The following is a 27383-nucleotide window of genomic DNA, read 5'->3' on the forward strand; positions in this document are numbered from 1 at the left end:
TTTAAATGCTGTAGAAACTTGAAACAAAAAACGCTGTCCCTATCTGAAATAATGTTATGGTGAAGTACATGTTCCAGACAAACACTGTTTTATGTCTTTCAGGAATGTGTAGGGAGACAGTGAAGTGACTCCCTCCATGATGGTTCCCAAATCACAGGTAGCATCATGAAAGGGAGGATCACTTCACTTCTGCCACGTTGCTGCAACACTTTGTAAAGTCATGGGCAGAAAAATTAGACATCATTATGGATCAAGCCTGGCTTGCTGGCAGTTTTGGCAGCCCACACTCTACTGCTGGTGTGGCTTTGTAATGTCGTGATCTAGACACAAATAAATAACATGTAACAGAATTGGGGTGTTTTTTTCCCCCAATCTATCTTCATTATTTTATTGTTACTTTAGGCCACAGCTAGGCAATCAAAGCTTAGTTACAGTATTTTCTACAGGACTGCTGCAGTGCGGGAAAGTTACATCTGATTACTGAAATCTACTTTTTTGTATTAAAAAGGGAGCGAGTACAAGAAAGCTGCCATTGCCTTTAGCAATTATTTGTTTGAACTGTCCAGGCAAAAAATTGCCTGGAGACTTCATGGATGTATTTGCAGATTATGGCAGCCAAAAGGTGAAGGTGAGGTGGAATATCTTAGGCATTGTCACTGTTCCAATGCCTCTTTGCTGCTGAAGACAGTTTCTTTCCTTGGTGAGAAGATAGGTGAAGTGGAAAAATCTATAAAATATTCTATACAACAGTGTGGCTTCTCATTAAAGGGGGGTGGTGGCAGCAAACCATTTTTGAGTGCATAAACTCTATACTTCATTCTACTCTGTTAGAATGCAAAAAATGAAGAATATGTGTGGATTTCAATAGATTACAAATATTTTTACAGTTAGCCATTTTTCTCTGACTTCTGTATTAGTTTCAGAATTATTTGCATAATATAATGTCATTTTCTCTGCTTGGTTTAATAAAAATTAAATATAAGCACAAACTTTAAATTACTTTTGTGGTAATAGTAAAATCTGGTTTGTTCAGAGACTAAATTACCATATAAAGAAGGGAAATAGAATTGGGAAAAATGTAAATGGGGAGACAGAAAACTTGGGCTACAAGAAAGATATTATGAAAGGTGAACGCTTTGCATTTGGGTCAGCCTGTTTTAACTTAAACCTTGTGTCAAAATTCAAGCAGCTTTCAGCCACTGTATTGAAATTTTGATGTTAACTGTTCTGAAATAGAGAAACATTTTTGGTTACATGGATTGACAAAACATTTGTGAAAAGCAGTACACAGACACTTAAAATAACAGGCTATCCCATATTCCAGTTCTGTTATATAATTTAGTACATAACACAACTGATGACAACTGAAATTATCTATTATCTTTAGAGCAATTTTACTATAAACAGCATTAATATTTCTAGTTGTTGTAGTAATATACTTCATTTTTGCACTTTAGGTTCAGCTCTTGATGTGAAAATAGTTCATTTATTTGTTCTCTGCTATCTATCAGCATGTATGCCAATCAAGCAGGTGATGAACATGTGCCTGTTAGGGGTTATATTTAAGATCATCAACTCATTTCATGTAGGCTTCTAAACAGATGGTTTCTTTTGGACCCCAGAAAGATAATGTGGATTTGAGCTGCTGATATGAGTGTGAAAGAATCTGTTTATATCCACCAATCTCCTCATTCTAGCTTCCATCTATTGAAATTTTAAAGGCACAGATTTTATTCTGTACGAACTAAGCATATGAAAAATCACTGCACTGGATTAATAAGTAATTAGTGAAATTTCCTTCAATTATAACTGAACACACAAGCCTGCAGTCTTGCATACTGAGTACATTCTTTAAAGCAAAGTAGGCACCAGAATAACTTGAGACAGAGCTGTAATTTAAAATTCTACAGCATAAATTACTCTGATAATTTTTGAAAGTGTTTTCCTTCTTACACCTTTCTTTTTCTGATGGTTCTTTTAAAGGTTTTGTAGGTTGTGTTTTTCACTAGATTTTTTTCAGTTTCTCAACCATTTAGCAAATAAGGAAATAGCTTTATATTCAGAACAGAAATATACTGCTTAAATTATTTCTGGTAATGAAAAGGAAATATTAGAGCCATCTCATGGATTTTGGTGAGAACGAGGTACCTTTTCTTTCCATTCTGAATATTCTTGCTATCCAATGACAGATTTAAGGTACACACTATGGACCACATTTTTTGCCTCTCCTCATGGGTGATGTAATACACTTGAATCTTCTACTGTTTGACTTGCTCTACCCCTGAAAATCCTTGGTCAGGATCCACACACCTAATATATGTTGCTGGATGCAGTGTAGTATAAAGACATTAGATAGATTTAAATCAAATCTTCTGGTGGAAAGTACTTAGTACTGACCACAAAATCATTTGAAAGTTCATATACCATGAAACTGCAAAGGACAAATCCATCCAATTCAGTTGAAGTGCATACTTCTAACATTAGCACTTTCTTAGACAGCCCTTTTTGATGAAAAGTGTTGGTACTATGTCCAAGTCAAAATAGCAAGGCTGAGTGTACAAGGAAGGGATTGATCCAAGGCTATATACAGATTTTAATCTGCAGTGTGTTCAAGGTAGATTCTGGCAAGGAAAGAAGATGATACTTCTCTGTTGACAGGCTAATGTTTGGGAAGCTTACCAAACAAAAGTATTTTCATGTACACCAAGTAAAAAATTACAAATTTAAAATTAAATTTGTGGAGATTTTGTTTGTTTCTTTACTGAAATATGTGGTTTGGAGCTTAAAATAAGGTCACCTGTCTGTAGCATTTGGAGGCTTTTCAGTTGACTTAGCTAATGGTAGTGAAAGAAACCAAACCCATTTCTCCAGATATTGTATTTAATTAGTGTTACTTTTGCAATTAGGACTTTAGCGAACACAGGAAAGCACAAGAAAACTGTTTCTTAATGACAGAAGATACTATTTCTTACCAAATGCAGATCCACTTTAAATGGTCATTGTTTGAAGAAATTAAGCATCTCTTGTTATAAACCTCTCAATATTTGTATTAAATTAAATTGTATTAAATATTTGAATTAAATTGCTTACATGGTAGTCACTTCTTTGTTGAATGTAATTTTCTAGTTTTTTTCAGGGAAAAAATGAAACAAAAATTTTAGTCTGTCTTTTTGCAGGTTATAATCCTAATATTGAGAAAATGATCACATAGCTATCCCAAAAAAAGTAAAAATCAGTATGACCTGATCAGTTTCATGATTTGGGATTTGTATCTTCAGAATACATGGTGATAACAGCACAGGGTATTTTTTTTTAACAAGTATTTCATCATTCTCAATTTAAGCAGAAATAAGGAGAGCACTCAAACTTCGTGTGTTAAAGCATATCCTCGCATAAGAGGGTTCTGCAGTAAAAGTGGTTCTATTATGTGTTGTATATTTTAATAGTCAAACCAGCTGCTCAAAGCAAATATGACCATGATCTGCATTCATCATAGTAGTACTTCAGTCCATGGAATAGCAATCAGATAAAATGCATTTATCAGAGTGAGTAAGCCATTTCTACTGGTTGAGGGTTATCCATATCTATAGGGAAGATTCAGTGCCTGAACTTCTTTTGTTTTGGTTTGGTTTTTTGTCATTTACTCGATTGTCAACTTAATGGATTATTATCAGCGCTGGGATGAAAATATCCAGACCTTGGTTACTGCATGGGGATAGGATATAAAACTTCCTAGGAAGCTTTTCCACATTATGCCACTGGAAGTTGTCGTTGACTGATGATACCTCACCATTTACAGTTTTGAGTATCTCTTTAATTTTCCTGTCACAAACTATAACTAGAAATTTTTTTCCCTTAGGTAGAGTCTCAATTTCTAACCAGAAAAAAAAAAATGTATCTGAAGTCCTGAAACACTCAGAATCATCATTCTCTTACTACTTTTCCATTTTGTTTCTTTGGTCAGAGTGCAGGAAGATATGAAAATGAAAACTTATGGGATCAAAAGTCTTTTAAAAGTTCATGCCTTTCTTTGTCTATTTGGGTTGAGTAGAAAACAGGAGTTTACTCCATACTAAAACTCACTGCATGGAAGCAACAGGGTGGGACTTCATGGGAGTTCACAGCTGTAGACTTTAACAAAGGCAGACATTTTTCAGTACATGGTATATGACTTATTCATCCTTAGTTTCTTTCATGGTCAGTGAAGTAGGCACTTCAGTAGTATGTCTGCTCTTGATGGCTACTTTAAGAGAAGGCTGTTCTCTGGAACTCAGCAGGTTCATCCAATTCTGTAGTCCATTGATTGAAAACCAAAATTAAGAAAGGTGAATTGTTGACTCATCTTTTGTGTATTTAAGTCCTTCTGACTTCTTTGAAAATAATAATTTATTCACTGTAAGGCTTTATAAGAATAGGATTTAGCTCATTTGTCTTCTTCCATTACAAAATTCTGTGGCTATTGCAACTACTCACTGAACAGTTCAGAATGTGGGGTATAATTTTTTGTGTTCATATATTTTTGCTGTATATCTATAGTCCTAACTCACTTCTAGCCAAGTTTATTAGTCTTGGTGCTGCCTCAGTAGCATAAGCTGTCATACTATGTGCACCATTGGTTTGCTTTTAAAGTCTTGCTTCTATCCAGAAATTGATATGCTTTAGAAAGTATCAGGAAGATTATGATGAAATAAATTGTCTAATTCCTTAGCATATTCAGATTGTGTTTTAACTTCTCATCTTCAGAAAAGATTTAAAAAGTTTTCTTTCTTTCTTTCTTTCTTTCTTTCTTTCTTTCTTTCTTTCTTTCTTTCTTTCTTTCTTTCTTTCTTTCTTTCTTTCTTTCTTTCTTTCTTTCTTTTCTTTCTTTCTTTTCTTTCTTTCTTTCCTTCTTTCCTTCTCATTCTCTCTGTCTTTCCCATAAAGTGTTGATTCTCCTTAGTCATCCCCAGAAAACATGTTTCTAAGAGTGTTCACCTCCTTTCCTCCACGTCTGGCTCTGTTATTCTCATTTTTTTTCATTTTCCTTTCCCAGAAGAATTCCACAACTAAAGGCTGAAAGGGCTGCAGGTATTCAATTGTTGTTTTCGACGTATAGAAGTGAATTTGATCTTACAGCCTACACCTAGCTATCCAGTTTTCCTGTTAGTTGTCCTAAGGTTCACATTAGCGAAACACTATTTTTGTCTCAGGATGGAAGGAAGCAGGAGCTGCTGCTTCCTTAGTTAACTTAAAATTTAAATGATGACATGTTAGTTGCTCATGCTTTCTGAATGTCAGTCTAGCTAGCATCACTTGTCAGAATGGTAAGTAAAAGAATATGCTGCTACTTCCTGAGCAATTTGAGTGCCTAAGGTGACCTCCAGACTTAACATTACTGCTTGTCTTTGGTTTAAATTTCGTTTTATGTCATTGTTAAGCACACTTGATTCTTCAGGATACTACAAGAAGCAGCACAGAGGTACTGCTTGTGTCAATAATTGCGGAGTACTGACAATTGTAGTTGAGGATGTCTTTAAGCTATCTGTCTTTTTACAAAATGTGTTCTCTTTGGTAAGCTAGTTCATTCCCATAAAAGACATGAACTAGACTTGAGAGTCTTTCCATTAATGAGTTTTCTGGGCTGTGCAGAATAGCTATTAAGATGAAAAAATTGTGACTTGGTACAGTTAAATTAGATTTGTTACTACTCACAAGTGAACTCCCTTGTGGTAGCTGGAGCAAGCTTCTAAAGCAGATGAAGAAAACAAAGCATGAGGCACACAGCAATTTTTCATTGTTATTACAGGTGACGTATCTAAACTGGCAGTATGCAGGCATAGGAAGGGCATATAAATTAGAAATAAGAATTTATTCAGACTTTTTCAAAAGCATCAACAGAAGTAAGAAGAAGAATGAACTGCAGTGGGATGTGTGAATGAACATCTTTATCATCTTTAGGTAGCTATCTTTCAATGCCAAAAATATATAAAAAAAGTACTGGAGAGAAAAGTAGTTTTGCACCTTTCTTCTGCAGCAATTCAAAAACCAAATATGACGTTCATGGAAAATGTGTACAAACTTGTTTTAGTTTCTAATATCATGTGCATATTACAGTCATTTTTCATTTTGAAAAGAATGAAATTACTAACAACCATTTCAAGGAAAACATTTTTCACAGTGGACTGGATCTTTCTGTTCCAGGGGTATTCTAAAAATCTGTGAATTTCCTGCCACCTTAAGTTTGAATAATATTAGATTAGAAGTTGTTGAATGCTAGGATCTACTACTTTTTGCCATTGCATGGTAGATTCACTTGACACTTTTGGGATGTTTGACTGTCAGAGTAGAGGGCTCCTGGCAAAACTCACTTTCTTTAAACTATCTAATTGTAACTGAAATGAGCCTTCTGTAGTACAAACACTTCGTGATATAAATGTGTTATTAGAGCACAGATAGGTTTGTACAAAGTTAGTCAATGGCTTTTTCATTAATTTTCTTCATTGTAAATGAAGAAAAGGGTTTTTCCTCACCCTGTTAACTTTGTACTAGGTCAGTCACACAATCATCATGTAGTGAACTGGTACAGTAGTGACATCATCAAAGACCCATCTGTTCTGATTAACACTTCTGTGTCCTGCTGAAGACTATAACCCTATCATATAAAGCAGTAGATTTTTCACCCTGTTTTTAGGAGGCAGTTTCCCTCAGCTTGATAGTTAGCCCTCTGCTCGTTCCTGAAAAGGTTTTAGTGTATGAGACCTAGACAGCAAAAAAATTGTGGCCAAGAAAGTAGGAAAGTTTTCACACTGCAAGTGTGAAAAAGGCAATATTTTATCACATGTTGAAGCTTTTTTGTTCCTTTCTACAGTGTTGTCCTTTCCTGCTTTTCTCAAATGCAAATATTTCTCTGATCAAAAGGGGAAATACCTTTGTTTACTGTGACTGTAACTGCTTCTGATAAAATGGGCAGGATATAAATTTGTCCAAATGAGCCTGAAAGTTTCTCAGTAATAGCAGTAGGAGGAGAAGCACGAGTCCTGGCCTCAAGCAGCCAGTGTCCCAGGGCAGCCACAGTCTGCTGGCCACCACTGTCCCTGCCAGGACTCCTGGACCTGGCACACAGGTTGTGGGGGGTTCTGCAGGTAGGGCATGGAGAGGAAAGTAAGCAGTGGATTTATGGAATGTGCAGATTACCACGTTTGCCACAAAAATGGGAAGTTGAAATGGAGATGAAATGGTTCAAAAGTGGCATTTTTGTGACTTCACAGTCTAATGACAGTGGAAAAGGTCTCAACAACTAAATTTACTGGACAAATTCCTTAAAATTATATCTCAGAACCTCAAAAGACAGTATGGCCTCAAAGAATAATTAGGCAAAGTTCCTCTGAAGTCTTATGACTTGAAATCAACATGGTGGTTAAGTCTTGGTCTGACTTTTTCTATTAATACAACTTGTCTTAAAAAGTATTCAGTCAATCCATTTTGATTCTATATTTGTATCATCAAATTATACCCCTTGTATTCTCATGTATTTTTTTCTTCAGTGCAAATGTAAAACAGCCTGATAAGACTAAATAATATCACCCTGCTAAGCAACTGTTGCTTCCTAAAAAATGAAATAAAAAGAATATCATCAGTTTGCCTGAAGAACTTTTAAACTTGCACTGATATAAGCATGTTTTTCCTACCAGATACTTGCAGTGTAGTGTCAGATTTGCTGTTTATATATATAAAATATTTTGCCCATTTTTTTGGAAAAAGAACCATAATTCCATTCCCATTGAATGGCACTGAAACAATATTGCACAATGTAAGCAATTAAAAATAATTGCAAAGGCTTGAAAGCTACAGTCTAGCATGTAAAGGTCAAATTCTAAAGCTTTTACTTCACTTTCTTTAGACAAAATTCCTACATCTTTTACTGCAGTTTTCACTTTGTACTTCCAGACTTAAATCACATGCAGGACAAACTGAATAGAACAGGGAACTCTCGGCCACATCTGTATCTTTGATTGCAAGTGGTTGTCAGTGGCCGGGGTAATTGTTATGTGTAAATAGTGTGAGCATACTGTGTTGATGTGTGACTCTGTGTTCTGTGGTCTTGATTTACCTTGCCTGGATGCAGTGTCAGCTCACCTCAAAAATTCTAACTCAATATGAATAAGTTCTTTTACAAGTGGTATTAATTACTGCTGTGTATTTCTGAGACATCTGAAACTTTCCAGTGCAATGTTATGAGAATGTTCTGACCCTTCTCCAGCAGCTTCACTTCCTAAAACATTTATGCATCCTTGCAATTCTGGGAAATGTGTTTTTAGCCATTTTGTTTCCATAGATTAGATTTTGTTGAACCACACCACACTTCTGGAGCATGGAGGAGATCAGACAGCAGGGCTGGCTTGACATATTTTAATATGTGAAGCGTGAAGGTGAAAACTGCAGTCAGCAGTGCCAGTCAAATGGATTAATGCTGTTGCTGAAACTGGAAAAACATTACTAGGGCAGGGTAAACTGATCGTTTGCAGTACATTCTTTTAAATGATTGAACTCTCTCCTCTTAATTTTTATAATTGGAGAAATAAGGACTGGGATTCATTTTGTCCAGTTGTAGATACCTTTTAGTTGGGTGTATACATTTGCAGTACAGATCTGAGCTGGTTTTACAGCCAGCAGATAGGCAATTAATCTTATTTTAATTCAACCTCTATTATAGGATAGGATGACTCATCTTCTGAGGGAGCTGTTTCTTGCTGTTGACTGTGAAGGAACAGAGTGTCTGTCAATTAAATTAGGGCAGATGAACCTACCATGCAGCTTGCTGCATACATCTCTTGAAAATATAAGCCATATCTGAAACTCAGAGTGCTTCAGGCAAAAGGAGAAGTAGTTCACAGAAGTGGAAACAGGAAATCATTTGGAGCTGTATGTGCATTGGTAGTGAATCAAAACTGCTTAATGTTTATAGTTACCTGGTTTTCCCCAATAAACAGTGCATGTTGGGCATTTTTGTCAGGAGGAAAGGAAGATATTTGTCTTCCTGCTAAGCAGATGGTTCAGTGAATGAATCAGACAAACTTTTGCTGCATGGGTGTATATTAATTTGAAAAAGAACGTGGAAAAGTATCTAAAAAGTATAAGATGATTTTGCTAGATTCTGACATATGAAACCCCTATCTAGTGTAAAAATTAACTCATTGGGTCTTTTGCCAAACTAAATGGAGGTGTTACTTTAGGACAATAAATCCTGGAAGGAAAAGATTAGTAAAAATTTGATTGCATGTTTAATGAAGATTAGTACTTAGATCACAGTAATCCATTTTGTAAAAACTGATGTGCAAGAATTTTTTTAGATAATATCCATTTAATGTGTTTTGCAGTGAAAATTTTAAATAAAGACCATTAAAATTGCCTTTAAAACATTACTTTACAGATTTCAGTATAAGAAGTCTGGCTGGATGGTATATGCAATATGGCCTTATTCTTGTTTTTCATGGGAAGCAATTGCACTGGTTTCTGCAAAGCTGTGAGCTGAGGGGATGGCTTTGTATCTGTATGAGATCAATATCATAATTAGAAATAAAACCTTCTACAATATGACATATCTTAAATTAACCTTTCAAAGTATTTGGTGGGTGGTCAGGGTTCCCAAATAATTTGGTCTCTCAGCATTTTCTTCTCTGTGGAATTTTGATAAAGGAAGTTAATTAAATATTTTTTAAAAAACTATTAGGAATTGTGTATGATGTGTGATAGTAGGAATAAAGACAAAGACAGTATTGTTAGCACTCTGTGAAGTCAGTCATAATTCGATTTTTTTTTCTTATGCCTTCTCAGAGTCATTTTACAATCTCTTTAATTTTAGTTGCTCTTCTCCTTTTGTTTAGTTATCGCTGGATTTTTTATGAACATTTTTCTCCTGCCCCTTTTCTGCCTTCTCTTTTAAATTTCCTAAACAGATTATGTATCAAGGTGAACTTTTGAACTTAGTGTTCCTCAGCTGATTAGAAAATGGGTATAATAGGGAATCTCATTTTTAATAACGATTTCATGAGACTAATTGAACGGCATCTTTCAGCTGGAGATCCTAAAGTCCTGTGTAACTGCAAGTCAGTATTATTACTGTTCAACAAATAATAGAAAAAGTGGAACAGCTAAATTTAGGCATGCTCTTTGAAAAATACTCACTTTTGAAGTAGGGTTCTGAGCCCTTTAGTCACTCAAATTCTGGGTTGAGCTTTACCAAGGTAACTGCCTTGAAGTTCCCTCTGAACCTGCTGAGAGCTGTGGGAACTCAATCTGCCTAAAAATCGGGAAAGAAGGGTGAGTAGAGAATAGTCACACATTTAGGGAATGAGCAGATGAATTCAAAACACAGGAAGTCTTAATCTCCCTGATTTATCTTGCCAGCCAACTTTTTCAAGGTACTGCTACCCTCAGATGCTTGACTATGACATTAGAATGATGTTTCAGACACTTCTCTTTAAAGTCTTCACCAAAGTAGTTTTCCTCAAATTCCAAAGAACTTGAGTACACATCATTACTTTCCTCTAAAGGCGTAATGTAGAAAGGATCTTGTAGAGTTTGATGGATGAAAAAAAGAATATGGCTTATAACTGAGCCTTAAACATTTAATTTTTCAAGAAAGAGATCTAGATGATTTAATTAGGAAATCGGATAATGCTGTTACCTCTATTGCAGCTGTGATGATGCATTGGATTTTGGGTCCTATAAAAACTGGAAGCGATATTTGTGCCCATTCAGTTCAGCTTCTGCTGGGATCATTCAGAGGTTATTACATTTTAAGATGAGCCAGAAACAGAGACAATTTTTGTATTATTTGTTCTGTATTGCCACATAAAGTACAGTATGATTTTACAGTGCAAAGTATTTATAGCACCAATAGTGATGTCTCTCACTTTATGTACAGAGCGCTCAGCCAGTTTGCATTGAACCAGTTCCTGTAAATCTACCATTTATCACGTTGTAACTTAGGAAATACATTTATGTTCTTCCCAGGGTAGATGTGTGTGTATATAAATAACTAGGGCATGCACATCCAGAATCTTTGCAGAAAATATGTTCTGTGTTAGAGTGGAAATTTTGAAGTGACGAATAAGCAAGTCTATTTTGTGTAAAAAGTTATTTAAGTATTTTTGATTCTAAGAATTCTTGACACTTGAGAGAGAATTTACAAAGATAGTGGACAAGCTAAAATATTCAGTAATTAAGTCTTTTCATCTATGTACTATTGCTGTTTTATACATTTACTCATAATTTTAGGTGACTTGTTCAGTGTGAAAAACCTGCTGTTGCTTCCCTTGTATCTAATAGCAAGAAGTTACTTTTCTTTCCATATGATTAGAGGAAATACACCCCTCTTTTAAGCAGTATTTAGATTTGAAAGTATTAATAATTAGAGAATACTTTTTAAAATGTGAGATGGTAAACAGGGGTTCTGACCTGTGTTCAGTCCTCTGTCATGAGGCTGTCACAGGAAGCACTTTCTTCTAAAGAATAGTATTGCAGATACTATCAAATATTCTTTTTGTATTCATACATAATGCATATTATGCCCTTGAATTCATCAGGATATCTGGTGTACAGAATATACATAGATTTTTCCTGTGTGCTATATGTAGCAAAATTTAAGAAACAGATTTGATTTTTATATCCATATCTGGTTCTCCTTCGCTTACTATTTTATTTTTATGTGTTTACTTATGTTTCCAGTACGTAGCAATGAAATAGCTCAAATACTAAAAAGGGTATGTTTTAAGATTGTATCTAAATATAAAAATAACCCTATCAAAGAGCCATTGTGACTAGAAAATATCTAGCCTGCTGGTCTAATGCAGAATGAAAACTAATTTCACCTGATTAAGAAACAGATTCAGGGTGCATGTGTTCTATGTTGATTATTAGTGAATTTCCTGTTGGGAACTTAAGTCTCAGTGTAACCTAAAAGTAATTAGGGTAATCATTCAAAGGAGATATATTCATAAGTAGTGATGAAACCTTTTTGTTGCTGTTTGTGAAAAGTAAAACTAGAGGAAAATGAAAATATGCTTTTAAATTTTCAGTATGATAGAAAACAACATTTTATATATTCGAGACTTTTAATCAAATTGAAGGGAGAAATCCCACATCCATGTTCCTACCACAGCCTGTACTCACTTGGTGCTGTGTGCTTCCACAGGTTATTGACTGAGATAGACACTCCTGCACTGAAATGCTATGAAATGGTGCCTTACCCTGTGATTTCTCCAGACTTCTTCCTATAGTTTCACTGTATTATTGTGGCCCAGTTCTACCCTAGTTTCTTACTGCAGAACTCAGACTTGCCCATTCTTAGCGTATTCCTATGGCTGTTTTAGCTAAATGGCTTTCAATTTGATAAATATTCATGTAAAAGCATTTGGGTTTAAGAAAATTTGATGGACTCTGTTTCAAGATTTAAATTCTTTCATTAAAAAAAAAGTTTGGGATTTCTCTATTTTTTTCTTACAAACAATATATTACAAAAGAATAAGGAAGGATGATGTAACTGCTTTGAAGACTTTGTAACACACAGTTAACTTTTCATAAATTCCTGTTCCTTCCTATGGGAACAGAAAAATAAGTTTTGAGTATTTTAAGCCAATCAATTAATATAAGATTAAATCTAGCTAAAATATGAAAGGAGCAAGCTGTCACCTCTTTGAGTGTTGATCTCCTGGTAATAATATTATTTTCTTTTTTTTTTTCACGTAATATTCTTAGTCAGTGTAAAATACTACCCCCCATCTATCCTGGTGTGGTTTCAGCTGCTGGTGGCTGTGACAATTTCTGAGAGTGTTTGGGGACACTCTTCCGTAGAACATCTCTTCAAAGGAATGACGTGTCAGTCAAAGCCAGATGCATGCAGGTGCACCTAGAAAAAGGTGTTTACCCGTTTGTTTGCCTCATCACTCACCACTGACAGTCTCATTGTGAGATTAAAAGGTTAGCAGCTTGAAGTTCAAAAAGAGCACATCATCAGATGAATAGACTGGGAACTGGAATAGTTCTCTCAGTCTTTATTCTCATATTGTTGCTGATGATTATATTTGCAAGTTTGCTGTTGTTAGTGGTCTGTCACTAAATAATAACTAAGGGGAAAAAATTTAAAGGCAGGCGGTATCATGTCTTGATATTACCCGAAGTATAAGTAGTAAAGAAATAGTTAATTCAAGCAGTTTGAATATTTTTGTATTTAGATGGAAGAATATCGATGAAAAGGTTAGAAAATACTAGTGTTGATATGTAAAGTTTGCACATGTTCTGTGTTTGGTTTTTCAGGGAACACTGAGATGGTGTGCTTAAAAATGCTTGTAGCAGACTAATGCTCTGTTCTTAAATATGCAGCTTTGCACTTGCATGCATGGGTCTAATGTTGCAACCAGGATAGGAGTCTCTTTTGCTGACAATTTTAGTGAAAATTGAGGGATCTCAAGCTCCATTAAAAATATTTCTGAACACCACATAATTAGCACTTTTTCTGTAGAATGATTTTTTATTTTCTACTATTTCTAATAAATTATTTACCATTTGTATAAAAAAATTAAATACGTGGATGATAACCTTACCATTCTTGCTGTGCATCCTAGGCCTGATATTAGTCTGAAGTTCAGCCTGTTAAATATACCTACCACTTGTGAATGTCACCAATTCCATACAAAAGTAGTTAATTCCATGGTACTACATCTGTCTCTAATATAAAAGCTTTATCCTGACTGTTCATGCATTTTGAGCTTACAAAGAGGAAAGGTGAATGGATTTTTATGTAAAGTGTTACCTTTTTTAAGAAATTCTTTCCAGCTGTGTATTACCAGGAGTTTGTGAACTGCTTTCTGTCCCCCTTTACTTAGCATTTCTCAGGTTTAAAGGCACACTTTGAGATATTTTGAACATTCTATGAAATTCATTTACTTGGCTGTAACTTTGGAACAGATTTACCACCATTCTGGTAGACAGAATTTCAAAGTATTTGCACTATTTGCTTTTATAGATAATTAGGCAGGAGTTTAGCTCTTGGGAAAGAAGAAAGTAATGTTTTGCAAACATAAAGAACAGAACTGCCTCAACTTCAGGGATTTTGAGGAAAAGGTTCTTGGATGCTGATTTTTGTCATGATGAGTCTTCTTGTTACAATCTTTCCTTTCTCTTAAAAATACCTTTAATTATGGTTTTCTGTGGCTAACTCCTGCCATATTATCATTTAGAGATACATGCTCATACATGTTTAGAATTTTCTAAGTTTGAAGCTTGAGGCCTCTACTTTGGCCCCATTGTGAAGGATACTAAGCAATAATGGTTCAGCAAGCTTTTTTAGTATTGATGGCTTTGATTGATTGATTGATTGATTGATTGAATGAGTCTGTGGCAGTTAAATTGGAGCTGAAGCCAGGAGTGTTCCTGAATACTTCTGTTCTGTATGTGAAGATAAGCAGGTTGCCATGTTCAGTGCATTGTGATTATGAAATTCCTTTCACTCCAGTGGCTAAAGCTATTGATGCTGGAAATCTTGAGTCAGTATATTGGGGTAACAGGTAGCTAAATACTTTCAAAGGCTTGGCAGAAGAACTTTCTGGATTTTTAATATCGATTTTCATTCTAACTCGGAGCACTGGTGGTGTTCCAGAAGCTTGTGGGAGTAAAGGTCATACTAACATATTTTTTTAATGGCTGAAATAACCTAGGCAATTATAAGCCTGTCAGTCTCACATCAGTCTCAGGCAAAATAATAGAAATGCAGGTGTGGGACTTGAATAATAGAGTATTAAACTCTACTGAGGGAAACAATATGTTTTATAAGCTCAGCCATTAAAATGTAAAAGAGACAGCTCAAGTTGCAGAATGAGGGGTGCTACACAGGAAAAGTATTTAGGTGCCCTAATAGGTAATAATAATGGATATAACTGAAGTTTTTCATCCAGAACAGCAGCCAACAAGAGTTTATGTAATCATGGAAGGTATAAACAGGGCAATATAGAATAAAACTAAGGAGATCATTTTATCTCTCAGCTATGTGCTGCTAGAGAATACAAAAGCTAATCTTATTTCCCACTATTCAGCAAGGATGTTGGAAACCTGATGTCCTTAAGAGCCACAATACTTGTTAGAAAATGTTCTGTATGGTGATACATTATCTCAGTGAGTTTTACTCAATTTGCTTAGAAGACAAAATCATTGCAGGAAGACATGAGATTAGTCTATAATTGTGTATGTGGAGAACAGAAAACTGAAAACTGAAGGCTTAAAACCTAGCAGACAAACATGTTAAGAGATTAGCAATTGGAAGTAGGTGACTCATGCCGTAAATAATGAACCATAGTGGCGCCTGATCACAGCAATGGTGAATTCTTTAGGGAAGGTCGTTTATAAATGCAAGTTGTGATTTTCTAAGACAGAATCTCTGCTACAAATAGGAATTTCTTCTGGGAATTCCCAAGCCCTTTGTAATACTGCAGGTCAGACTGCATGGTAACAGTTGTCCCTTCTGGCTTTGTAGTCTGCCGTGGGGTGTCAGGTATGGCTTTGAGTTGTGCTGACAGTAGGGTCTCAGAAGATGCAGTTGAGCCAGAACAAGCAGCTATAGACACCCACTGGCCTACGGGGTAACACCTTCCAGTTTGACTCCTGATGACAAGAATAATACTGAAAAGTCATGCTGTTTCAGCACTGACAGTAAACACAGTATTTTAATTTCAGCACTTTACTTTCAGAGCCAAGAATAAGACAAATAAGAAATTTAAGAAGGTCTGCTCACTCATGAAGAAGTATCAGCACCACGCTTGTTCCATTTACTTTACTTTAGTTTACCATGGGTAAATATCTCTGCAGCTTTGCAGATGACCCCCCCATCAAACCTTTCCTCATACTATCTAGGGGACACCTGGTCATTTTGCAAGACTCATTTGACATTATCTTCTCTGTTCAGTTATTAGCCCATGGCTTTAGAATAAGACATTTTTAGTCATTACTATTTGCTTTACTTCCAGTAATGTTACTTTTAAAAGTTACTCGGAGTTCTTATTGATCAGAATATGAAGGAGTTATGAAAAGCAAACTGAACACATTTTACTTCTCTTACAGATATATTTTGGTTATCAGAATAAGCATATTTTAGTTGAAATTAAGTACTTTAATATTTTTCCTTTTTAGCCTATAAATATGCTTTTCCTTTAAAAATAAATTTTAAATAGTACAATTACAAGTATCTGCATAAATCTCTAAAAGTACATGCATAATCACAGAAAAATAAAGAACTCATAGAAGCCATAAGAACAAATTGCATTTTATTGTTCACGGTACAGAGATTTGCAAACATTTTCTTTAAACAAGAGACTTCAACTGCAGGGTATATATATCTCCTCCATTTAAAAAATACTCTTTCACTATAGTGTTTATTTTGTTTAATTTACCCTGTGAGAAAAATAGATACATGCAATGTAATACTTGATCGTGCCTTTGTGTTTATATTGCAGTACTTATGAAATGAACCAGAATATATTGCAAGGTCTAAGTTAGGAATTTTTAGGAATTTTCTTTTGCCCTGTCTCCTTTTAGATCTTTGTAGGAATTCTTCAAGTGGTTAAGTGAACATGATCTCAAAAAGACTGTGGTGAGTAAATGTGCTAAAGTAATAAAATATTCAAGACTGTTTCAAATTTGTATGGACTTTACTTTTCCACTCACTTTCTTGGCTCTGAAGTAAAAAAGCACAGTTAAATGACTGATGGTATTAATCTGTCATACTAATTAAAAGGTATTTGAGCAGTCTGCAGATTACTGTTGGCCTTGAGGCAAGAAAATCCATCAGGTGAGGACACTTAATTATCATTAATAGAATTTTACTTTTTTATTATCTGAGTTAATTTTTTTGTGTGTAAAAGCCTGCTACAAAATTAGGGCTTTGCTCTACTGATGTCACTGGTGTAATGAGAGCATTGTGGCCCTGGTGGCAGATCGAGGCTCTGCTGAAGCTAAGAGTAGGTTGGAATGTCAGGGGACTGTCTGAATTCACACCACCTGGCCATAATGCCATCACATATGTGCAAGCTGGTGTGAGGTTTGCTCTGGCTGTTCTGCTGATACCAACAGGTGGGAGCTGCATGAGAATGAGGAATGTGAAGAGAATTCACACTTGTCCACATCTGGTTGCTTTTCAGCTCTTTTATATTTCTGCAGCAGGTGGACCTTATGCTTGGGCAGTTTCTGCATTAATTATAAAAATTGCTTATGTAGATGTGTGAGAACACTGGCATCTCTATCTACTTTGTGTGCTCTGTTTACAAAACATGAACTTAAGGAAGAAAGAGCACTGAAAGAAAGGAGGAGAACCTTACAAAGAAAGGAAAACAAAAAGATAACGCTTAAGAAGCAGTTCTGCATAAGTTTTCCTGTCATTATTATTACTGAATATTCCCTCCTTGATTTCAGGTTCTGCAGAAGACAAATGTATAATTGCACATTTCAAGCAGTGATTTCTGGTTAAAAAACAAAAAATAGAGTACAAACCTCTGTAAAAATAACTGTAGCATAGTAAGAAAATTCACTCATCACCCTAACCTTGTCTGTGAGTAGTAACAGATTCTGTGTGGCCCAAAATAGGATGGTATCAGAATTAGATATTTATTGCCCGAGGATGCAAGACTTTGTCCAGGTTCTTTAGCTCTTTTTGGTGATTCTTTTGTGAAGTAACGTATTTCTGATGTTTTTGTCTTGATTCTATTTCCCGGTGGTGTTAGTTGAGAGAGAAAAGCCTAGTGGTGTACTGTTAGGATCACCAGTAACTACAAAACCCATGATGACTTGCTGTAGTTGAATTGTTACAGAACGCTTGGAGCTATAGGATATGCTGTGGGATCCTTCATTTTCTCTTCAGGTTCTTGGCATTTGTCCTTGATGCTCACAAAAGCTCTGTCCATGTACTCTATGACCAATCATTTAATGAGATATAAATCGATATCTCTGATGTATAAAACCTATGGAAGAAAATAGTACATTTTCAATGTCTTATGATAGCTCCTGATAAAATACTGGAATCTTTGCCATAGACTACTATCTGAAGCTACTGGAATGGTTGAGACGTCTAATGTACAGCAAATATGGCATCAGAATGGTATTTTGATTAACAACAGACTTTACCTTTATCAGCACTGTACGAAAAGCCCTCCTCTGAGGCTCTCTGAGTCACAAACCTGTGGAGGGCCAAGTTCAGTTGTGTCTAAAACTGTTGTAGGGGAAATATGGTCAAGTGACCTCATCTCCAGTCTTCTCTACTTTTTCCCCTCTGTAGAAAATACTGAATATCTTCCTGAGTGCCAATGATATATCTATATATACATGGTACAGAGACTGATTTGTTCACTTGAACTAGAGTATACTTCACTAAAGAGACCCTAATTCTTGTGGTATCTGTTCTTTGCAAATAATTAAGAAGTTCTTAATTGTATGGCTTCTTTGTATTAATTAATTTTAAAAATTAATTACTGCAGTAAGTAGCTGCTTACCGTAAGTATTATTAAAAATGAGGATATTTGCAAGAAAAGGCTGACTGAAAATAATAAAACAGAGGGAGCAATATAGTCAAAAATGAGAACAAAAGTTTGAACACTGGGAACTATGATCTGAGTTACATTTTTGATTCACAGTGGTAGATGTTTTGTTTGTGTGATAAGGAAAGTGATGCACCTGTGTAAATTGAAACAAAATTTCAGCTGTGGTGTGAAAGGAAGTGCCCATCCCAGAGATGAGAAAGAACACACAGCTTTCCTTTCAAACATAGTGGCAGAGAGCAGCCAGCAGCCTTCTCCCTCTCACAAAGTGGGCATGTCTGCCTTCTGCACTTCACCACCCCAGTGCAGAGTCACTACATCTGAGCTCAGTGTAACCCAAATGTCAGCACAGCCCTGGGAGTGCATGGCTCTGTATCTGCCTTCTCACAGCATTTCACTCTCCTTCCTGTCTGAATTAAAAGGGAAAAAAGAGACTTTGTCAAGTGTGTATTGCATGTTTGTAGGCTGATAGGGTGGTCCAAGCTATTCATCAGTTCTCCCAAAAAGTGATGTGGAATTGTTAAGAATTACATCTATCTAGAGGGCCCGGGTTAACTCTGCACTGGTATCCATGGTGTAATGGTGTGGGTGTTTACAGGGCAGGAACCAAGAGTATACAAAATCCTAAGACATTTTTACAGCATTATGTAATGTTTCTGGAACAAAAGGAGGAGTATCTCCCCATCCTTGCCTCTATCGAATGTTTTGCCAATAGATTCAGAAATTATTAATGTTAGTTGATACTTAATGTTTATTTGTTCTTTATTGTTTTTGTCTGTAGCCTTACAGTTCCCTGCCACCAAGGTCAGGAGAACCTAGTTTCCCTATCTGTGTGCTCACCAGCTCTCAAAGCTCTGGGACTTGCTGTGAGCCAATACATTTTACTAATCTAGGAAATAGATAAGGTAACAGAAGAAGATGGATAGTTTAGAGCTGTACTGATAAGTAGAAATATTTCATAGCAGGAGCCCCTGAACGTTGAGGAGATTAGAGAAAGTTTGTGAAATGGCATACTCAGGAATAGAGGAAGGTATAAGGAGGAATGAAGGCAAAACTCTCTTTCAGTACCAATACACCCTTAAATCAGGTCAGTTCCTTACAGCCCTCCCCCATGCTCCTTTTGATCTTGTGTATCCAAAACCATGCCCATTTCTCTGTTACTTCAGCTTACCTCATGAAATACATATTCTCTCTCTCAATGCAGTGTTTGCCTGTCCATCATTTTTGTAAACCACAGAGCCATAGCTTTGGGACTATCTCCTTAAACACTAGGGGTCAAGACAGTTACCCCAGTAGTCAACATATTTCCTTCTAGCAGAATTACTTTTTTTTTTGGTGCTTATAACTAGATGTCTGGCAAGTGATAAAATCATTAAGAAGACACAGCTGTAGTTTTTACTAGAGATAAATTATAGTTCCTTGTTCTGGTGTCAGCTGTGGGAGTGCTAGTTAGTACATTTTTTTAGGTTTGACCACAGGGCGAGTGCTTTGCATGAGAACGAGCTGTGCCTCATCACTGAAGGAACACACTCAGTTTCCAGAAGTTCTCTGCTGAGTCCTCACATTGCACTGTACTTTTCTACCCTTGTCTTGCATGCTTTGCTAGTCCTACAGCTTACATTATTTTCATCCCTATGCATAGGAATGTGTAGTTTCCTGAAAAAAATAATTTCCTTTTTTCCATTATAAAGTACTTTGTGTTTACTGTTTCTTGTGTTTGTGCATATTCATACCTATGCAAGAGTGTTCAATAGGCATTCATATAAAATATAGGTGAGCTTAAGTATGACACCTAGAGACAAGTTTCAGAAGAGAATAAAACCAGCCAGAAATAGGCAGATGCTTTACCCCAGAATGACTAATGTGGAATTATGAATTTTCTGCAGGTGTGTAGTAAAATTGGTAATGTGGGGATTTTGTGTCTTTTTAATATTAAAATGGTATCATCTCCAAGTTTTATTACTTAAACGAAGTTGTGCATAAGAAACTTGTGGACTAAAATCAGATCTGGACTGATACTGTAGTAAATCTCTACTATAGCTTTGCACTCCAACACAATTTTGCTTCTTCATCAATGAATGCAATTTTGCTTATGTGTGTCTAATGTGTTATATTATTATATGGTAATAATATATTACCTAGCCAGTATAGTTCATTATGTTACACAGTCTGTATCATCAATTTTAAGTTGTGTTTGGATGTTCACCAGGACCCAGCTTAGCTGGAGATAGGGGAATTAGCATATTGTGTCTTGGGGAGTGCCCTTGAATGTGCTTGAGTAGCTGTCTTGTGTGAAACGTGAGCAGCATTGTTTGCAGAAAGGGTGAAAATCTGTTCCAAACAGTATGCAGTAGTGCTGAGTTGCTGTGCTTATTTTAAAACACCAGGAAAGCTCTTCAGGATCATTTTTCAGTGAGTAGCAAGCAGCAGTGATGGGCAGGTTTGTCACCTGGGAAGTCAGCACTAGGTCACTTACAAAGCATTTTGGTAGAACTTCAGACAGGGTCCATATGGGAGGCCAGGTCAGAATCTGAGCTCAGGTTGTGGCTGGAGATACCACCAAGGAGTGAAAAGTGAACCAAAGGTCTTTCTCTTGTTTCTGTGCAGACATTGAGGGCAGAGTGTGCTGTGCTGAGGGAAGACAGGAAATGTAAATGATCCCAATGTAAGTTATCTAAATTTGGCTTTTTCCCCCCATAGTTGTATTTGTGTTCAGAAGATAATTTCAAATTTAAGTACAGATGTGACTGCCAATGTAATTGAATTTTAAATGCTACCAAAAATCAACCTTGGTGTGACCAACCAAGAGAGACAGGCAGCATGACTTTTTATTAATATCTTATGCCAGGGAACATTGTGCCTCTTGCTAAGATGACTGGAACAAAATGTTGCTTTCTGGAACAAAGCTTAGAAATTGAGAAAATTGCAATCAATCAAATACAGCAACATTAGTGAAACTTGGGTGAAAAATCCCACAGAAACCTAGGATGACTGTAACAATCTTCCATTACTGATCATTCAACTCGTGTGTAATTCTATTGTGAGGTTAGTTTCATTCTCATCACACTTTTAATCAAGACTATTGTGAGAAGAATTCCATTCAAATGTCTATGAACTGTTGCTTGAGGTCTTTTTTTTACAGTATTTTTTTCTATCAATTAAATTTGAGAATGTCTGCATCTGCATACAGTGTTGCATATTTTAATATATTTACTTGTAGTAGCCACATTAGACATAGAAGGAAGTATAACATTTTTCTTTGACCTTCGTAATAAAAGATGATGTGCAGCAAAGTTACAAGGGCCACTGGTCCATATCAACATACGCCTTTGTACACCTGAGGCAAACGTAGCCTATGACAGCAGATTTGGGTACAAGACACAAAATAAAAAGCTTTTCATACACCTTGCTTATATACTTCTCAGTTGATGAGATCCTCCAGTGTTATTTGAAATATATTTTATTGTACCTACACATAGATGTGGCATCCTAAACCAGGTTTGCTCCATGAATTTTGTAGTAAGTCGTATTGTCAGGAGCTGTTTATTTTCCCTGTAAGAAGCAGCAGCTGTGTGTGCACCAATGCTTTTGTGTGTGTTAAACTGAATGGTCTTTTTTGTTACTTTTGTTACATATTACACTGTCCTGTATGCTGCCTTTTCAGTATTTTTTCATGTTTAAAAGTCAGCATCACACCTGGCAGGAAAAGAAGAGCTGTTACTAAGTAAAACTTGAAAACAAATAATAATATTTTATTTTACTTTATATTTGCTTCTTACTGTAATACAGTAACTATTTATTGATTATAATTTTTTTTTCCTTAATGAAGAAGACATCTCTACCAGTATAATCTCCTTGTGAGCAATAGGCTCAGACAGAAATCTAGACAATTATCATTGTTGAAACTGTGGCCATTATTTTGGTCTTTTTGTCTTTAAAGTCAAGAAGGCAAAATATCTCTTAGCTTTATCTTTCTCCACAAAAAGGTGAACAAGAATCATAAGAGCTGGGGAAACTGAAATTAATCTGATGAGAGAAAATATATTAAGGCTCAGGTTCTCCAGGCATTTTTAAATCTAGATTCAGTAGACTTTAGTAATTCCTAAATGTTTATATCAATATGGGTCATAGTAATCTAAGAGGAAAAATCATATTTCTAGTAACAGATTTTGACAATTGCTGTGGAGCAAATGCTGGTCTTACCAGCATGGGAAAAATCCAAAATCACCATCTTGAAATAACTGTGGTTTACTTGGGGTTTTTTTCTTAAGGTGAATAGAGACAGCTTCTCATGTCACTTTAGTAACTGTTATTGCATTGATTGCTTATTTTAATTACTCTTTGAAAAAAAAGCAGTGTTACAGAAAGTCATTTATGTATGAATGAACTTCCCATTCTCCACTAAATAATATGTAATATACTGTGATAGATTTTTCTCTGAGTAATGTATGTATAAATCTGGATTTGCTCTATTGAAATCAATGTCATATTTCACTTTATGTGTTTTAGTGGTATTTCTGATGGTAAATGTGGCCTGAATGTTTAGATAAAAAATGTAAAAGGAGGCTCTAGAAACAACATCTAATATTTATATCCTCATAATCTCCCTTGGTTAAATTAAGTAAAGAAAGAGTGAAGGATTTTTTTTCCTTTGAGTATCTGCTTTCATGGCTGTTAAGCTGATTTTGCAAGCATTGAGACCCAGTAAAAGTGCTTGTTTACTTCTTTCTGTATTGCACAGAGTTGTACAGAAGGTCTTTCTTTTTTATCCTGCAAAATGTTTCTCTCATTTTAATGTTTATTTTTTATTTATCTTATAATTTTTTTTTGCTTGTTCATTATTGATGAATTATGAATTTGTTAAGGTTGGAAAAGACTGAGTCTCACCATTAACCTGGCATCACCATGTTCACCAGCAAATCATACAGAATGAGATAGTGTCCTCAACTGGCACATCCACATTTTTTTGAACACTTCCAGGAATCATGATTCCAGCTGTTCCCTGAGCAGCCTGTTGCAATGCCTGACCATCCTTTCAGTAAAGAAACCATTTCCTACTCTCCAATCTAAACTTCCACTGGCACACTTGGAAGCAGTTTCGTCTCGTCCTGTCACTTGTTACATGGGAGAACAGATTGGCCCTCACCTGGCCACAGACTCCTTTCAGGTAGCTGAATAATGCAATGAGCTCCTCTCCATGAGCCTGCTTTTCACAAGGAGGAATATCTCTGAGAAGTCTTTCAGCTAATTTCTGATATGGTGCATGTCTCCTACCTCCAAATCAAAGTATCTCAAATAATTTCCATCACTTTGTTCATTCTGTTATGAAACAACTGCAATCCTTGCTTGTGGGAAAAGTCTATATTAGAACAACAATGTATTTTGTCTGCTATCTGTTCTTGCCCATTCCCTTTCATATGAATTGTAGTTTGGTCATACACTGTTGTTTGCTCATAGCTTTGGTCATAGGCTGTGTGAAGGGGGTGTGTCTGTGTAAAAGTTCCATAAGGCATCAGTGATGTCCACCATCTCACCAAATGGGACATCAAGTTTTGTGCTCTTGTCAGTCTGGCCAAATGTAAAACAGATCCATCCATAGAGGCTCATGGGGAACTTTTGCTCCTTGTTTACAACTTCAGTAGTAAACACAGATTTTTTTTTAGATGTGTTCTGAGTTTTTATTAGGTATATTCTGTGTAAAATCAAGAAGCATACATTTATGCACATAGGCACATATATATGTTTTTATTTGGTTTCTATATATAGTTAGTTACTTAGTTATTCTTTTGCCTTCAAATATGAGAATTACAGCCACAATTTCATTTAGCCTTCTCAGGCATCCATATGTAGCTTAAATATTGTGAGGTTCTAGGCTTGGTGATGTGAACACCGTGGCAATTCAGGTACTCCAGCCCTGTATCACTAGTCTGCAGGAACTTCTTAGTATTACTATATTTATTATTTTCTGTCTCATTTAATCATTTAATCATCTCCCTAATGATTGTGTATAGTATATTTTTGACACTTCAAGACCATTAAATTTGAAAAAAAAATATTTTCATTTTGTAATACACCATATTGTTTTATATTGAAAGATAAATTTGAAGAAAAGTACAGCAATACAATTTATCCTTGAAATATTAATTAATATTTTTGTATGGCTAAGCTGTAATGAATGACATCAATATTAAAAGTTAATTTTTGGAACAGCAAGGGGAAATTGAAGGAAAACAGGAAATACTAAAGTAAAAAAGTAAAGCTTTTTTATAAATGGCTAGATGACTGTGAATTTTGAAATTTCTGTCCTAACTTAGAAAAAACAAAAGATGAGAGGGTTTTAAAATCTGTTTTGAAAGATCATTTGCTGGTTAAACTAAGACATAAGAGCTTATATTTATCTTTTGGGTTTTCGTGTGTTTGGTTGATTGGTTGGTTGGTTTGTTTTGTTTGTTTTTTGGTTGTAAATCAGAGGCAGGTCAAGCATATTTAGATAAATGATGGAGAACCTGTCTGCTTATAACTGGTACTATTTTATGTTAAAGAAGAGGAACACAATTGTTATTCAAAATACGACATGCTGTCCAGTGAGATAATGAGACTCAATTGAATATATGCTAAACTTCATAATCTCAGATTTATTTTTTTTAATGATTAAAAAAAAAAAAAGTGAGGTTCAGATATAAGGCAGTAGCATTCAGCAAAAGCAATACAAGATATCAGCATCCTCTGTGTGGCATGGAAAGGGCAGAAAGAAAAGTTCTTCCTGTGGAAAGATCCATATGAAATTCTTTTTGGTGATGGAGGAGGAGGGGGAGGAGGAGTTAACATTAACATAAATAATAAAGTGCAGTTGGGTTGGATCAGAAGTCTCAATGATGCATCTGAGTTCAGGAAAACACAAATCACTGCAGGTATAATTATGAAGGTAATTGCAATGCAGTGTAAGTAGTACCAAAAAAATGAAATAAAAAAATTGTAAAGGAAATAAAATCACGAGCAGCCAAAAGACAAAAAGTTTGTGATAAATGGTTCATTTAGACCTGCATTGCTGTGTGGGCTAAAGTGGATTGCAATCATAGCCATTTCAAAAATGAAAACATAAGAGAAAAGGAAATTGGACAGAAATGGCATGGAAATTACAGCCTTTGATCCATTTTTGAAGAACCTTTTATGAGACATCATCGTGAGTGGGCAGCAAATTCCTTCCAATCTCCTCTTAAAGTACTTGTGAAAGCTTGGAGGCCATGAGACTGAAATAAACGTTTTAGCATGGATTGTGGGAATGTATCCCTCTCTGTTGACCTTTTTTAGCTTTTATAGGCAGCACAGAATTGCACTGAATGTTTAGTGTGATAATATAGAATATATAACATAGGCAATTGCATAGAACATAATTTAGCACAGTGATACAGAAAGGAAAGTGTTTTCTGTACTAGCACTAGGCTTTTATTAATTCCCTATAAAAATGAGGAACTGTAAGTAGGAATAGACCACATGTTTTTCAAGATTTGTTAGGCAGAAGCACAGATGGGGTTTGCAGCTCTAATAACTCTGAGGGCTCACTTGATCTGGGCTGAGTAAAACCCTGTTTAAACTTGCCACAAGTTGTGTTGCTGGGTAAGGCTCTGTCTTTTTTTTCTTAATTACACGTAATTTTGAACTTTCTGAGATATCCTGCTTCTTGAGAGAATTACAGTGTCTCAGTGTGAAAATTCAGTGTGCATACAGAGAAAGGAGGTAAATTGTTAACATGAATAATACACTGTAATTGCCATAGTCCAGCTTTGCATTAGCTAAAATTAGATTGATCTCTGAGGCTATAAAACAAAGATGATCATAGACTGGTTCAATCGCTAACAAAATATCTGTAATGCTGCTGTAAAACATTAATGTTATGGATGTATTTGGCAGTACTCCTTATTAAATACCAGTAATTAAAATCAAAATACATTGGGTTAGCTATCTCATTCTGTACAGCCTAACTAATTAGCTTTCAGGTAATTGGTCAGATTAGTAACTGTACATAAAATGATTATTGTTGATGAGAAGAAATATGTTACTTCATGATTTGAAGGATCATGAATGCTGTCACATAAAAGAATAAGTACACTATTTTACATTTCAGTAAACAACAGCTGGATTCTTCCAAGAGTGCTGCTTAAATCAGATTCAAGCTGCCTGAAGCAAAATCCCTATTTATTTTCTTATTTTATTTGACTTGACTGGGTTCTGTTTTCATTAACATTTTCTATCTGAACTTTTGAATTAGAAAACCTTTTTATTCAGCAGAGTAAGTCGAGTTGTTTTTGAATTTGTGAAATTTAGGATCGCTTTTCATTTTTTTAAACTTTGTGTATCATTATTAAGGTGGAAAATACTCTCCATTATATCCAGATAAAGATTATAGGGAACAGTAACAAAATTAATAAAATTTTTTACTCCTCCATAACCTATTTGATTTTCTATTTCAGATTATTGGATTATTGAATGGGAGGTGGAGACAGAGCTGTATTTTGCAGTTGGGGTGCTACTGTTATCATTATTAATCATTTATGTAGTTAATGTGTATCTGTTGTTCACGTCTTAGGCAAATAAAAAATGTCATCCATGCCCTGAAGTGTTTGCAATCTAAAATTAGACAAAAGAGGTAACAGATGATAGCAGTCAGCTCTAGCAGTGGGAGTTTCAGAATATGTTATTGTTTACCTGCCACTTTTACCACTTTCTGTTTAAAATGCTTTCTCTCAGCAGATGGCAGATGTGCTGAGGGTACACTGTGCCCCATCATCCAGACCATTAATGAAGGAGTTAAACAGGACCAGACCC

The 27383-nt window shown here is 35.5% G+C and overlaps 1 protein-coding gene across 6 annotated transcripts in view; it reads left to right on the forward strand.

Moving 5' to 3' along the window:
* SYT1 (synaptotagmin 1) overlaps positions 1 to 27383 on the forward strand; it is a 333238-nt gene that overhangs the window by 147489 nt on the left and 158366 nt on the right. Inside the window, exon 1 of one of the 6 annotated variants that reach the window (XM_088164985.1) lies at positions 21204 to 21222. The exons of the other annotated variants lie outside the window; for them this stretch is intronic. The gene's annotated coding sequence lies outside the window, so the exon portion shown is untranslated. Of the gene's footprint in view, positions 1 to 21203; positions 21223 to 27383 lie in introns of those variants that run through there. 6 annotated transcript variants of the gene reach the window in all.

This window comes from Sturnus vulgaris, chromosome 5, assembly GCF_052056855.1.
Source record: "Sturnus vulgaris isolate bStuVul1 chromosome 5, bStuVul1.hap1, whole genome shotgun sequence".
Classification (NCBI taxonomy): domain Eukaryota; kingdom Metazoa; phylum Chordata; class Aves; order Passeriformes; family Sturnidae; genus Sturnus; species Sturnus vulgaris.